This window comes from Myotis davidii, unplaced genomic scaffold, assembly GCF_000327345.1.
Source record: "Myotis davidii unplaced genomic scaffold, ASM32734v1 scaffold575, whole genome shotgun sequence".
Taxonomy (NCBI): domain Eukaryota; kingdom Metazoa; phylum Chordata; class Mammalia; order Chiroptera; family Vespertilionidae; genus Myotis; species Myotis davidii.
Window position 1 is genome coordinate 2,485,051 of NW_006290306.1, and position 15,590 is coordinate 2,500,640.

The 15,590-nt window shown below is 49.1% G+C and overlaps 1 pseudogene; it reads right to left on the minus strand.

Annotated features, from left to right (window-relative positions):
- Positions 1-14,912: 14,912 nt before the first annotated feature.
- LOC102760055 overlaps positions 14,913-15,590 on the minus strand; it is a 1,996-nt pseudogene continuing 1,318 nt past the window's right edge.

Genomic DNA, 15,590 nt, shown 5'->3' on the forward strand with positions numbered 1-15,590 from the left:
CCCTCACCTCCTTCCTCAGGGAGCCAAGATGGGGCATATCTGGCTCTGAGCCTAGAGCCTGTCTGACTAGAGGTCATTTAGCCCTCGCTGGATTTGTCCTGTTTATTTTAGTGAACAGGGCTGTTTACTTTCATTTCTTCTTTCTAGGGGCGCTTGCTCAACTTGCTTCCCTTTTATTTACTCTTTGTAAGCACTTGGGTTTGAGTAAATATATCTATAAAGTTCCAGGGACTAGGTTATTCTGTGTCTGGTATTTTAATGGCCTTTAAACAGTGTCTGCTCAGGTAAGCATTTTATAGACGGGTCGAAAAGATAAAGATTTCTGTACTCAGTGGCTTCTGATTCCTTCCAAGCTGTCAGCTGGCCACCAGCAGCCTGTGAATCATCAATAATAAAAACATGAAAAGCTCACACCCATCCCGGACAGAGAAACTGACCCACCTTGGTCAGCCAGACAGAGGATGTGGGTACTGTGGTGTTTCAACTCTAGGGCAGTGCTTGGGGAAGAACGACTGAGAGCAATTTTTAAAATGAAGATTCGTGAGCCCCACACTTGAAAATTCTGATTTGGAAAGTCTGGGCTGAGGCCCAGGGATATGCCATTTCAACCCATGCTGCAAATAATTCTGCTCTCCTTAGATTGCTCATCTGTTATCTTGAAAACACTTATGCCAGGGGTGGTCTGCTGCATTGGAGGGCAACGTGGAGAGAAGCCCCAGGACCCAGAGAGGGCTGGTTGGAGTGGGTCCATCGTCACTTAGCATACTGCCCTTAGCCGATGATGAGTATTGCGCTGGTAAACTCCTTGCTCAGGCTCTAACTTGTCAGTAACTTGAGGGCAGGGACCATGTCTCATTCATCTTTTATCTCCTGCAATCCAATCCCTAACAGAGTGCATGGCTCACAGGTTGGTGCTCTGCACTGACGGGGACATTCCCACTGAAGACAGACCTAGACACAGGCTGGGTCCCCTCAGGGTAGCCTGGGAGCCAGTTGCTGGGAACAGATGTGGTGGAGAGGCTGAGCATGATCACCTGCTTGCTTCTTCCCCAGCTGGGGCGGGTCTTTCAGAGGCTGAATGGACAACACCTGGACCTACTGCTTTTCTTTCTTTTTTTTTTTTGCCAGCCTCTCCCTCTGTCTCAGCCTCTCTGCTTTAACTTGCAGAACCCATTATGACATCATCAGTGTGATTTGATATAGTAATGTCCTCACAGCACCCAGGCCTCCGGTTAGCCTATTGTGGCCAATGTGTAAATGATGACCCTGAGCTGGTTGTATTCTAGGAGGCTACAGGTGTAGACTTTCTTTATTTGAAGACCTCCACTCTCACTTTCCAGCTCAGCCCCTTTGGTACCTTCCCCAGTCAGTGTGCTAATTATTTTATTTGTGTGTTTTCTTGTGTATTGTCTGTTTCCCCCACCAGAAGATGAGCTCTGGGCGGGCACAACCCACAGCTACCTTGTTCGCTGCTGAATCCCCAAGGCCTAGCACAGTGCCTGGCACATAGTAAGTGCTCAGTAAAGATTTTGTGGTTGCACTAGCACAAGAATGACAGTCTCTGCTGGCTCCGCCATCCATTCATTTGTTCATTTGACAAGCATGTTTTGCACATCTGTTGTGGGTCAGGCTCTTGTCAACCTGAATAGCTCCTTTTCTGCCCCAGGAGCTCCCACGCCGGTGGTGGAACGCTAGAGACACATCCTTTGTGTAATGCACCCTGACAAGGGCTATATATCTGAGGTTTAATAGAGATGGGGTTGCAGGAAGGAGCACAGGGTGGCAATGACAGGCTCTTAAGCCAGAGAAATGGTATGTGGTCTGGCAGGATTTCCATCCAGGGGGCCTCATCTGCCCCAAGGCCTCAGTCTCTGCCGACAGCCACGGCTGCTTGTTTCTGTTAATATTGCAGCAGGGTGCATCTTTAGAAGCAATCTATAAAACACCATTTACAGCCATAACTAAACCACAAAAATCAATCCCCAACACTCACTCCCATCAACAAACATGTGTGGAGGGCCTCCTGCGTGTGGTATACAGTGTTGTCTTTTAGGTGTACAGTTTTAAGGGTCTGTGGGAGGTACAGGGATGAATGAAATGAGGACTCTGAGCCAGGGGACTGCTAGAGAGACAGGACATAGGGGGCATGAGACCGTCAACCACACAGAGTGTGTGCCGAGGAGTGAATGAAGGCCCTGGAGCTGTGCTGTCCAGCCCAGTAGCCAGAAGCCACAAGTGGAAACTGAACATTGAGAGGCGCTGGACATGTAAAATAATGTACAAAAATATGTATAATATACCTCATGTGTAAAATATTGGTTACATCTTGAAATGATGACATTTTGGATACAGTGTGTTAAATATACATTATTAAAATCAATCTGTCTCTTTTACCTTTTTGAAATGTGGCTAATAGAACATTTAAAATGGCATAGGTGTACCATTCTATACTACATCATCTGTATATTGTATTGTGTGTCCATCACCGTTTAATCCTCCTTTATCCTAACCAATGTCACACACAAAAAAACACCCCCCAAACACAGCAAAACAAAGAACTAGCTAACACAGTGATACTTCTAACTTTCAGTTTGTCATTTTATTTAAAACTAGAGGCCCGGTGCACAAAATTCATGCACTGGGTGGCGGTGGGTCCCTCAGCCTGGCCTGTGCCCTTTCGCAGTCCGGGAGCCCTCAGGGAATGTCCAACTGATGGCTTAGTGCTGCTGCGGAGTCAGGAGAGGCTCCCGCCACCACCACTGCGCTCACCAGCCATGAGCCCAGCTTCTTGATAAGCTCCTGCATTGAGTGTCTTCCCCCTGGTGATCAGTGCATGTCATAGCGATGGTTTGTTCTGCCATTTGGTCAATTTGCATATTAGCCTTTTATTATATAAGATTATTTATATCTGAAACTAATATAAAACATTGACTGTCAACTGTAATTGAAAAATAAACTAAAATAATAAAAAATAATTATTTATGAAAATAAGTAAAATGGCATACATGGCTTCCATTGTATTTCTGTTGGACAGCATTGGTCTAGGAGTTGAGGGGACCCAGTGAGGGACCTGTGCTATTCAGCTGCGAAGAATTCTAAGGAAATGGTGATTAGGGGCAGCAGCGGGTGCCAAGGAAGGGGTAGAAGACTTTTGGGAAGTTTCATCACGAGTGGAAGGAGAGAAGATGGCCGCACAAAGAGGCAACAGAGTCCCAGGAACAATGGGCATTTGTAACAGACACTCACCCAGCTCTTCCTGCTGCTCGAGCATCTTCCAAAAATGGAAGCACTTCCAGCCACTCTTCACCCAGTGCCTCTAAATCAGCGGTTCTCAACCTGTGGGTCGCGACTCCTTTGGAGGTCGAACGACCCTTTCACAGGGGTCGCCTAAGACCATCGGAAAACACACATATAATTACATATTGTTTACAGTAGCAAAATTACAGTTATGAAGTAGCAACGAAAATAATTTTATGGTTGGGGATTAGATGCTAAATATTGAGAAAGTTAACCCAGGCCATTCATTGCAAGGTGGGTTAAACACCACCCCCACCCCCTCTCCGCCCCTGACTCCCTGCCCTGGACCCTGGGCGAAGGGCAGTGCTGGGAAAGGGAGGGGAGATCAGGAGCCCAAGCAGGTGGAGCTGGGAGTTTGGTCAATGTTTGAGATGGAGAACATTCCTCAGAGAAGCAGTGTGACCCAGGAGGAGGAAGTCAGCCCCAAACCTGGCCAGACAAAGCTCCACTATGGACACATTTCATCAGGGGCCTCAGGCAGCCTGGATGTGAGGTTCCTGCCTCTGCCCTCTCACTCAGCCACACAGAGAAAGAAGCTGTAAACACTCAGATGCAAGGATTAACTCTGCATGTGGTGTCTGGGACATTGTGAACAACTCTTGGCAGCATAGTTATGTCTGTATTAGATTGATCTTTTTAACCCCCAGTACCTAGGACGTAAGGCTTGGTACACAGCCAGTGTTCAATACAATGAATGCAGGGAGGGAGGGAGGGAGCGAGGGAGGGAGCGAGGGAGGGAGAGAGGAAGGAAGGAAGGAAGGGAGAGAGGGAAGGAGGAGAGAAGGTTGAACAAATGTCCAGAAGCAGATTCGTGACGTGGGCTATACTTGTTCTGTGCTGGATATTTGGATGTGGCAGCAAGAGGGGTCTCGCACCACCAGATCCCACAGTGCCCAGGTCAGAGGAGAACTAATGCCCAGCACACAGCACTCCACCATCCCACCTCCCTGCGGCAGGGCCCTCGCAGCAGCTTTGAGAAGCAGTTTACATCCAGGCTGTAGCCTTCCTGTGCTAAAGCTCTGCCCCTGGTGTCTTGTCCTATTAAGTACTTTAGAAAGCCCCTTAAGGCCTCTGTAAAAGGAAAGATAAAGTGAAGAATTCCAGTTGGGTTAGATAAGCCTGGCCTGGGGGTGGGGTAGCTGAGTTAGTTCCTGGACCAGCAAAAGGACTCCCCAAGTGAATCAGGAAGCCTGCAGTTTCACAGTATGGCCACTGGAGGGCACGTCAACCATGAAATACCCGATCTTCACCTCCCAAGAGTCCAGGTTCAATTCAACATTTAAAAATCATCACAATACTGATAGCTCTCCTATATTGAATATCCAATACACGCAAAACGCCTTAACATATATGATCTCATTTAATATTCACTACAATTGCTGTGAGTTATCTTGGCTGTTTAGGTAAAACTGAGGCTTAAAAAAGCCAAAGAACTTGCCTGAGGTGGCTCAACTGTGATTTGGGAGTAAGGACTTGAACCCAATACCTTGGGTACCAGCCTTCAACAATGAATGCACAGCCCAGTTGGTGTGACTCAGTGGTTGAGCATCAACCCATGAACCAAGAGGTTGCTGGTTCGATTCCTGGTCAGGCTTGTGCCCGGGTTGCAGGCTTGATCCCCAGTAGAGGGTGTGCAGGAGGCAACTGATTGATGTTTCTATCTTTCTCTCTCTCCCTCTCAACTTCCTCTCTTTCTAAAAATCAATAAAAACAAACAAAACAATGAATGCACAGAAGCTGAAAAAGGACTCTCTGGGTAGAAGCAGAGACCTCGGAGAGATGAGTATGCGACACAAATTTTGTTACTGAACAATTTACGCATGTGAAATTGGAAGATGGCTTACAGATAATTTGTACATGTTATATGGCGATGTTTTTCCCCTCCCCCCAAAATGATGTTATTAAATAAACAAAGTGTTTCACAATTCACGGTGTCTTAACTTGGAGGAAATAAACTCATTGTAATACAAGGCTGGGAAAGAGAACTTTTGTTTAACACTTAAAAAGCACTTAGTATGTATCTGGAGCTATTCTAAGCACTTTACATAAAGTAACACAGTTAATTCTCACAGCTGTCTCTGAGGTACGCTGATATGGTCCCCATTTACAGATGAGAAACAGAGACAAGAGAGAGAAGCAACCTGCCCACGGTCACGTGGCTGGTCAGAGGCAGAGCTGGGACCAGGAACCCAGGTAGTCTGGTTCCAGATTTTGTCCTCTGGAATTTGGGGAACCTCTCCTTGAGGTGGAAAGGCAGGAGGTGAGGAGTCAGGATGGGCTCAGGCCTGGGTTTCCTAGGCATGGGGGGGGGGTATAGCAGGAGGGCCCAGGAAGCGGGGGTGCTCCAGTCTAGGGAAGAGCTGAGGCCACCCTGGCCCTGCCCCTCTCCAGGGACTGGCAGTTTGGAAGTGCAGTGTGGGGCCAGGAAATGGCCAGATTGGATTACAGGGAAGATTAAAGGAGCTAAATTGGGCCTGGGGCTGAGGGAGACGTCCCAGAAGGGAACTGCAGAGGGCCAGCAGCTGGATGGCCAGAGAGGCTGCCGGAGCTAAGGGTGGGGGCAGGGATCTCACTTGAGGCAGGAAGCCCTTGTGAGCTCTGCAAGGCTGGAATGTGGGGTCACCAAGCAAGGGCATCATTGTCTTTTTTAAAAATATATATATTTTATTGATTTTTTACAGAGAGGAAGGGAGAAGGATAGAGAGTTAGAAACATCGATCAGCTGCCTCCTGCACACCCCACTGGGGATGTGCTCGCAACCAAGGTACATGCCCTTGACCAGAATCGAACCCGGGACCCTTCAGTCCGCAGGCCGACTCCATCCACTGAGCCAAACCGGTTAGGGCAAGGGCATCATCCTCTTAGAAAGAGCTGGGGGTGAGGGCAGAGACCCTGACCCCAGAGAAGGGGAGGGCTGGGGCATACACCATAGGGGAGGTGGAGACAGACGTAGAGCTTGAGGTGTTCAGGGAGGAGAGGAGAAGAGGCCTGATCTGGGGAGGGAGGGAGGGGGCAGGGACCAGACTCGGGGAGGGGTGGAGGCCAGAGACTGAGAGGGGGAAGAAGTTGGGGTGGAGACTCAGCCTGAGCCCTGAGGGGGGGTCTGGAGCTCCAAGCTCTTCCTGGCTGTTGTTTGCAGGGTGTTGGTGGGGAGCTCTTTGCACTACGCAGAGGAGCAGCTGGAAACAGCCTGGGTCCCTGGAACGCCTTCCCACAATCCCAGCCTCCCCGCTCCTCTCTTCCCAACCCCACTCCCAGCCTGAGTGGCAGCACCGGCTGTGGCCCCTTCCAGTCCCCAGGGCAGGTGGTCAGTGGTCTATTCTGGTGTGCAGGGTGGCCGGGAGCCTGGGGACAGAAGAGGAAGAGAGCCTTGCCCTCCCTTTGAGGCTGGATGGGGAGGGGCACCAGGGGGCTCTGTGGGACAGGAGGGATGAAAAAGCTTCAGTGCTCCATTTTCAACAAACTATATCTCAGGGTCCTTATCATTGGGAAGGGGAGTGTGTCTGGGGCTTTCTAGGTGGCATTGGGCCTGGGAGCTGGGCAGTGAAAATCCCCGGCAGCTGACAGTGGATTCCCCAGTTGCTTTGGAGTCCCAAGGCTGCAGGAGCAAGCCTGGCCCCCAGGGCTAGTCCTCCAGGCAGCCTCTCCAGGAGGGGATTGTGCCTGCTGCTGCCCAGGCCCTCTCCCAGGCCGGTTGGGGGCAGTCTGGGGCCAGGGTGCACTCAGGGGAGCCTCTCCAGCTTGCAGGGGAGCCCCAGTGCCTGGTTGGCCTGAGGGTGGCACTAGGCAAAGCAGCCCCCAGTGGCCTCTTTATTCCCCACACAGGAGATCGGCAGTGTCCCCCCTCCTCCCCCTGGGGCTTGTGGGATAGTCAGACTCCTCTGCTGATGGGACCTGACTCCCTAACAATCCCAGGCCTTTGACTGATAAAGAACTGGTTCTTTCAGCCCAGGCCCTTTTCTGGAGAGCAGTGGGACTGGGGAGAAGAGCAGGGCAGAATGTTGGGAGGGACTTGCCCTCTACTGGACAATGGACTTTCCGGTGGAGATCCCCCAATAAGGCCGTTTAAAAGAAGTACCTAGAAAGGAAACTGCTTGAGCCTGCCAAGTCACTCTGCAGCAGGGCCGTAGAGACCATGCAGAGAAATGAGCCCGGCTTCCAAGAGCCATTATCTAAAATACAAATCCAGACTGTGTGCTTACTTGCTGTGCAACCTTAAAGAACTTACCTAACCTCTCTGAGCCTAGAATTTGTGATTGTAAAATGAGGATAATAGTTATTTCCCAGTATTATGAAGTTTGGAGATACAGTGATTTTTACATGACAGGTGTCCAGTATACAGTAGGCACTTAATAAGTGGTATAACTGTTTTTCTCAGAGGTGGCATGCCTCTGATAGAGAGCTTTGGAGTTAGGCAGCCGTGGCTATTAGTTTTGGTCCTACACCTGCTGACCTGAAGCAAGGATTCAAGCCAGGCCCTGGGTATCCGAGAACCAACTCTTTATCAGTCAAAGGAGGTAAAGTTCTAGCGATAGCTGACTCTTATTGAATACTTACTGTGCGCCAGGTGTACCTAGTGCTTTGCAGACAATTTCCCATTTAATCTTCCTAGAAAACCTATGCTGTTATTATTGTTTTACAGATGAAGAAACTGAGGCTCCAAGAGGTAGTAACTTACCCAAGAGTGGTAGAGGATTTAAGCCCAGGTAGTGATCCAGCAGCTGCTCCCCAAATCTCTCTCCTTGCTCACACCTCTGTGGAGTCAAATGGGATTTAGGCCATGGCTGGCTATCTGGCCAGGTTTGAGAAGATAGAGGGATGAAGGACTGAGGCTATAAAAACACTGAGGGCCCAAGAAGGTCTTCTGGACCCAAGACTCACTTTCATTGCATACTTGGATGGTTTGGAGAATAAAGAACAGCTCAGGGTGCTGTGGTGGGCTGTGGTCTGGAGTGGCAGAGAAGGTCCTGGGGTCTGAGTGGACCCCAAGCTGACTGTGACTCAGCTGGTTGGAGGAAGAAGAGGATGATCCTATAAGGCTATATATAGCAACTGTGCATAGTGGCCCTGTGAGGTCATTGCCAGCCTGCTCAGGCCCTGTTTAAAGAACCCTACAGCCTCAAAGGGCGGTAGGAAACCTGGAAAGAGTCCAGGACAGCAGGGATCTGACCAAACTGGAGGGGCTGAAACCAAAAAAAGCCTGTGAGGGAAGATGAAAGGAATGAATGAATCAGGCAGAAGAGAAGGCTGAATGACGGCACGAAGAACCTGACAGAGAGTTCCAGGGAAGAAAGGAAACTCCTTTTCTCTATCTGGGTTAATGTCTAAAGAAAGAAGGGGCTTACAGTTCAGCAGAGGGGTTAGGGGCAGTGAGAGCCGGGTCCCAGCATAGGGGAAAGAGACTGTGAAACCTCCTTGGAGCGGGGCTGAGTACCACCCTGCACATCTTCCCTGTTTCTGACTCACCCTGATCCCCCCACCCCAGTTCTCACACCCCTTACCCTCTTCCACCTACTCTGTTCAAAGAGCATTTGCCCCTGTTCTGCTAGGGGGTTTCAATGTGGCTGCGGGGGAGGGGGCCAAGGGGGGAGATGTTGGGGCTCCTCTGCCTCCGGTCTCTGCTGCTTCAGGACTGGGTGGATTTGGAGAAGTTCAAGGGTAGACTTCTGGGAATTGTGAGGAGGTGGCCAGATATGGTGAGGGGACAACTGAGATGCTAAGAGCCCTAAGGGGGCTGCATTTGTTGTCTGGGCAGGACCAGGTGCTCACCCAGGGAAGATGAAAGCCTAGGGAGAGCGAGAGGAGGAGGAGGGAGGAACCTGATTCCATTTCTGCTGGCAGGTGTGGCCACGTCCACACACGTGTGGTGGGATTCAGGCTATTCTGGGGACATACCAGTGATCTGGGTCCCACCTGATGGTGGATTCTGAAGAAAGGGGCCTCTGTCACTCCTATTCTTGGGGCCAGAATAGAGAGGGATATGTCACTTCAAGCAAGAGAAACTGAGACCAGAGAAGGCACGCAGCCGGTCCAGTGTCACACAGCCTATCCCGACTCCCAGCCACATGCTGCTCCCAACACATCAGGGTGCCTTCCAGGGGATCTTCCCTTTAGCTACCTAAGTCTCCTCCCCTTCCCTGGACCGGACCTCCGACCCCATTCTCATCATTCCCCATCCCCCCATCTCTAACTGATGCAAATAACACCTGGAATTTGTGGGGCGCTCAGAGTCCACAAAGGGCTTTCACGTCCACCCTTCTCATTAGCTCAGATGCCAAGGTCAAAGCCTAGAGGGCCTCCACCACCGCGGCCACCTCCGCCTCCCCGCAGCCTGCCAGACGTCCTATTTGGTAGGATAGGTTGGGAGCTGGGAGGAGGTGAGATTAGCTTCAGACTTCTCCTACTTTGGCAGAAAACCCGCAGCGCTCATGTCTGTAAAAGGAGCGCGGGCAGGAGGGGGTTGGAGCCCGGAGAAGGAGCTGGGGTGTGGGGTGATGAGGAAGCGGCGGAGGAGGGGTTTGTGAGAACTGGGGTGGGTGTGCGGTGAAGGGGCTTACGGAAGGGTCTGGGGTCAGGTGGAGAAAGCTGGGAGTGGAGGCTGCCGCCTGAAGGTCTTATACTAATGAGATGCGGAGGGTAACAGAGGAGAGGGATGGTCGCTGCCTGCGCCTGGGGAAGAGGGGCCAGCGCAGCAGGGAGAGATGCGTTTCAGGAGAATCCTGCCTCCGCCACTGTCTGGCTGGGCCCCCCAACCCAACCTCCCCGCAGTGATATCAGGGAGAAACAATTGCCTCTGGACATTCCTTCCCTTTTACAGTCACTCGGGCTCCTCAGCAGCCTGTGGAGGTTAAGCAGCATCACAGCCGAGGGAAGGTGGGTGGAGGGGGCAGCACGAGGTGGCTGCTGGGGGAGGGGCTCTGGGAGCAATGAGGCAGGGAGGCTTCTGGGAGCAAGGGCTCGACTGGGGACCTGTTCCACCCAGAGACTGGGCCCAGAGACTCAGGATGGGAGACACTAAGGGACTTCAGAGATGACCTTGCCTGGGCCCCTTTCGCACCTGGGCCTGATGGGGGGTAGGGGTGAGGGGAACAGGACTTACCCAGGTGGCACAGATGTTCAGTTGGTGAAACCACAGGATGAGTGCTGTCTCTGTCTTAGCCTCTGGATAGTGGGCCACCCCCACAGCCCCGGGCTTGGGCCTCTGACCAAGGGCTAAAGCTGAGGCAAGACCCAGGCCACCCACGTTCACACCTGCCACACCATCCCCAAGGCGCACATGCAGTGGCAGCCTCCTGGCCCAGTCCAGGCTAAGATGGAAACATGAGGTCCTCGGTTGGGAAACAAAAAGAAGAAGAGGAGGGTAAGCCCTGGAGAAAGGGGCAAAGGACCCCCCCCCCAGGTGGGTGTGAATCAGAGGAGGGAGGTGTCAGCCCCCAGGGATTCTGGGTGGGCCTGGGTAAGGTGAGGTGCTTCCAGACAGGGCAAAGTGGAGGAGTCACTTCTATTTCCCTCCTTTCGGACCTCCCTCAGTTTTTCTCAATCTAAATGCTCTGTGCTCTCCGGGTCAGTGTCCCCATCACAGCCATCCACTCACATCAGCCACCTGCTCCCTATTCGTGCCATCCACAGGATCTGGGAGGTCCTACGGGTGGGCAGGGCCCTTGTCTGCCAGCGAACCCTCTGTGGGGTTCGGATACCTGCCTAGGCATCCATGCGCCCTCCAGACACTCGGCAGAGGGGAAGGCAGGGAACAGTAAATGCAAGAAGCCTGGTGGCTGGACAGAGCTCAGCAATATGATTCCACAGAAAAGAGGGCCGTGTGCCTGACGTGAGGTGAGCACAACGGAGAGGTGAGTGAATTGAGAGGGCAGGGTGGGCAGGGCCAGTCCTGTGGGGACTTGGGGGCCATGATGAGCTTGGGTGTTGCTGGTGCAGTAGTTCAGGAAAGGGAGAGAAGGTGGTGATGGTGAAACAGGCCGTCTCCAAAAGGCAGGAGCATTCCCCAGAAGTAACTGAGGAGCAGGTCTGTGAAAGGGGGTTCTTCGTGCTCTGTCTGGCTCTGAGGTTACAATAAGCGGCATAGCAGAGACACATCAGCTGGGTTCACATACAAAGAAACATTTTCTAACAGCAGAACTGTCCTCTGTCCCGTGCCGGAGAAGTGTTAGGTACCCAATGACTCTTTATGGAATGGAATGGGCTGCCTGGAGACACCAAGTTCCCAGGCAGTGGAGGGATTCGAGGTGGAGCAGCGCTTGCTGGAGTCACAATGAAGAAGACTTCAGCCTTAACTGAGAAGTGGGGCCATGAGACCGGTCAACCTTGTGATTTATAAAGTTACCTTCAACCTGAAGTTTCCAAGACTCTCCAAGGTCAGAGTAACTTGGGAAGATCTCAAGCGAACTTCAGGACTGGCTTTCTTTTTCATTTGATTCAACAAAATATATCGATAGCATGCACTGTACAAGGCACCATATCACATACACAGATTTGTGAATTTCGAGTCCCCCTCCCCGGCCCTGTCTTCTCTGCACTGGGAGCAGCTCCCCTCATCCCTGAAATGTGTGCCTGCATCAGGTTTGTCCCCACCCCCTCCTGGGTCAGGAGCACCTCTCAGGTGAGCCGCTTGCTGTCTGCAGTGGTGCTGAGACTGTCAGAGACAGTGACAGATGAGAGCCTCAGCAGCCTGGCAGCCCACGTCCCTGGCCTCACTTATTTCTAGCCGTCTGGGAGCTCTTCTGCCTGATGGTGGCCTTTCTCACCTCTTCGCCATGTGAGGAGCTGTCTCCACCTCCCGTAGTTCTTTTTTTAAAATTTTTTAAAAATATATTTTATTGTTTTTTTACAGAGAGGAAGGGAGAAGGATAGAGAGTTAGAAACATCGACCAGCTGTCTCCTGCACACTCCCTACTGGGGATGTGCTCACAACCAAGGTACATATCCTTGACCAGAATCGAACCTGGGACCCTTGAGTACGCAGGCCAACATTCTATCCACTGAGCTAAATCGGCTAGGGCACCTCCCATAGTTCTTTTTCCCGTGTCTTGTCTTCCCTGTCTGTTCCTTTTCCTGTACCTCCCCAGGCATCCTGGGGAAAGTGGTTGGCTCAGGGTTGGACAGAAGGAAGACAAATACTGTATTAATAAGAAAAAATATTTGTCTTGGTGGAGCTTCCCATTTCCAATATCAATCAGCTTACGAGGTGTGACCATAAAATAATGTGACTGCTAAAGTTATATATATTTAAAGTGTGTCCCGAAAAAAAGCGTCCCGAGGATGTTCATCGCTGCATTGTTTATAATAGCAAAATACTACAAATAATATAAATGTCTATCAATAAAAAATTGGCCAAATAAATGATTGCAAATTCATACAGTGAAATACAAATGAGAATAGTAAGAGGAATGACAGAAAACCTCCCATCAAAGAAACAAGCTGGACCAGATGGCTTCACTGGTGAATTCTACCAAACATTTAAGAATTTACACCAATCTCTTCCAATAATTTGAAAATAAGGGACTTCTTCCTAGCTCATTCCGTCATCTCTTCATTACCCCGATATCAAAGCCAGAAAAAGACACACAATAAAATAAAACCATAAGCCTTATGAATATTGCTATAAAAATTCTCAACGAAATACTAGCAAGCCAAATTCAGCACATCTTAAAGAAATTATATCAAGTGGGATTTATTCCTGGAATGGAAGGATGGTTCAAGATATGAAAAATCAATTAGGATAATACACTACAATAACAGAATGCAGAAAAACCCCCAAATGATCAATTTCATTTACAGTAGCATAAAAAAGAATAACATGCTTTGGAATAAATTTAACCAAGCAGGTATAAGACTTGTACATTAAAAACTACAAACCGCCGAAACCGGTTTGGCTCAGTGGATAGAGCGTCGGCCTGCGGACTGAAGGGTCCCGGGTTTGGTTCCGGTCAGGGGCATGTGCCTGGGTTACGGGCACTTCCCCAGTGGGGGTTGTGCAGGAGGCGGCTGGTCGATGTTCCTCTCTCATCGATGTTTCTGGCTCTCTATCTCCCTTCCTCTCTGTGGAAAATCAATAAAATATATTTAAAAAAACAAAACAAAACAAAAAACTACAAACCATTGCTGAAATAAATTAAAGAAGACAGAAATAAATGGAAAGGCATTCTGTGTTTATTAAGTGAAGATTTAATATTGTTAAGCTATCAATATTACTCAGAGTGATCTACAGATTCAGTATAATCCCTGTCAAAAGCCCATCAATGTTTTTTGAAGAAATAGAAAAATCCATCCTAAAACTCATATGGAATTTTAAGGGACCCTGAATAGCCAAAACATCTTGCAAAAGAAGAACAAAGTTGGAGGATTCATACTTCCTGATTTCAAAACTCACTAGAAACATACAGTAATCAAAACAGTATGATACTGGTATAAGGACAGGTATATAGATAGGCCAATGGAATAGAATAGAGAGCCCTGAAATAAATCATCACATATATGGCTAAATGATTTTCAACAGGGTGTCCAGACCATTCAATAGGGAAATACTGTCTTTTCAACAAATGCTGGAAAAATTGGATATTCATTTGTGAAAGAATGAAGTTGGACCCTTACCTTTACCCGGCATACAAAAATTAACTCAAAATGGATCAAAGATATAAAACTATAAAGCTCTTAGAAGCAAACACAGGGGGTAAAAGTCATGACATTGGATTTAGCAATGATTTCTTGAATATGAAACCAAAAGCGCAGGCGATAAATGAAAAAAATAGAGCCCTAACTGGTTTGGCTCAGCGGATAGAGCATCAGCCTGCGACTGAAGAGTCCCAGGTTCGATCCCGGTCAAGGGCATGTACCTTGGTTGCAGGCACATCCCCAGTAGGTGGTGTGCAGGAGGCAGCTGAGTCGATGTTTCTCTCTCGTTGATGTTTCTAACTCTCTATTCCTCTCCCCTCCTCTCTGTAAAATATCAATAAAATATATTTTTAAAAAAGAAAGAAAAAAATAGATAAATTTGACTTCATCAAAATTGACAACTTTTGTTCATCAAAGGATACTGCCAACAGAATGAAAAGGCAACCCACAGAATAGGCCTCTTGTATTTTGTGATGAGTACATTAACCATCCAAATAAATTTTTTTTTGTTTTAGTGTGTCCAATTCTAAGTGGTCCCTGGGGATGCTAAACCCAACCCAGCAGTACTGCTGCCAAACAGAGCGCTTTTCCACCTGTCGTCCAAGCCTCGGAGTGTTGTTTTGCTGTCCTCCATGGTAGCAAATCCTCAGGGTGAAACTTAACTTTGGAAACAGACCCAAGTGGTTCGGAGCCAAGTCTGGTAGAGATGTTGATTTTGACTAGAGAATAGGTGGATTTATTTATTTACTTATTTGCTTTCTGCCTCATTTCACAATTACATTGAGCTGTTGGACTAGTCAGAAGAGCAATTTCGTGTGTGTGTGTGTGTGTGTGTGTAAACTTTTTCCTTCATTGTTTTACAAAGTGCCATGAATATCTCTTCCATGCATATGGGTGAAAATCCCCTACTGATATAGAGCACTGTATAGTTGGATAAAAAGACTGCTGGTAACAAGAATGACAGACACCTGAAGCAAAGTATCAGCTTAAGGTGAAAACACATCACCTGGCAAATGCCCACCAGAGAAAACAGAATTGAAATATTCTTACCAGAGAAATCAGAATTAAAGTCCAAAGGCTTTAAAGTATGGGATATCATGTAAGTCCCTTTGGGTCCTATCTCCACCCCACACTCCCCTGACACCCCGTTAGCCCCTTGGTAGGAATGGATCCTATACATCTCTTTGCATCCAATGAAAACCATCCGTTTTCTTCTCCCTTTTTTTTTTTCCTTAGCTCTTCCTGAGCCTTTGAGGTGTCTCCACATTTCCACATCATCTCCTCACTGCCCAAATGCCTGTCCTGTAAGTCCTCCTGATAGTCCTTGGGGGAATCATCTGTCCATCCCTCCTTTTTTGGTTTTATTTTTCCGGGGCACACAATCTTCAGCCGGGCGCTCCTTGGCAGCCCATGGCTGGCTCTCTGGGTTGGCCTGGGCTCTGACTTGCCCTCACCTGGTGCTTTTCCCTCACCTTCCGACTTGCTCTGCTTTTTTTGTTTCCCCTCATCATCTGCCTGTCCCTCATGTTGGTGCTTTTCCGAATGCTCTGCCTTCCCCTCCATTTCTGGCTTTTCTTCCTCATAGACTTTTCCTTCATCTTGTGTATCTACATCATCTTCAGTCTTTCCCTCGCTTTCCAGCTTTCCTTCGTTTTCCCTGTAGA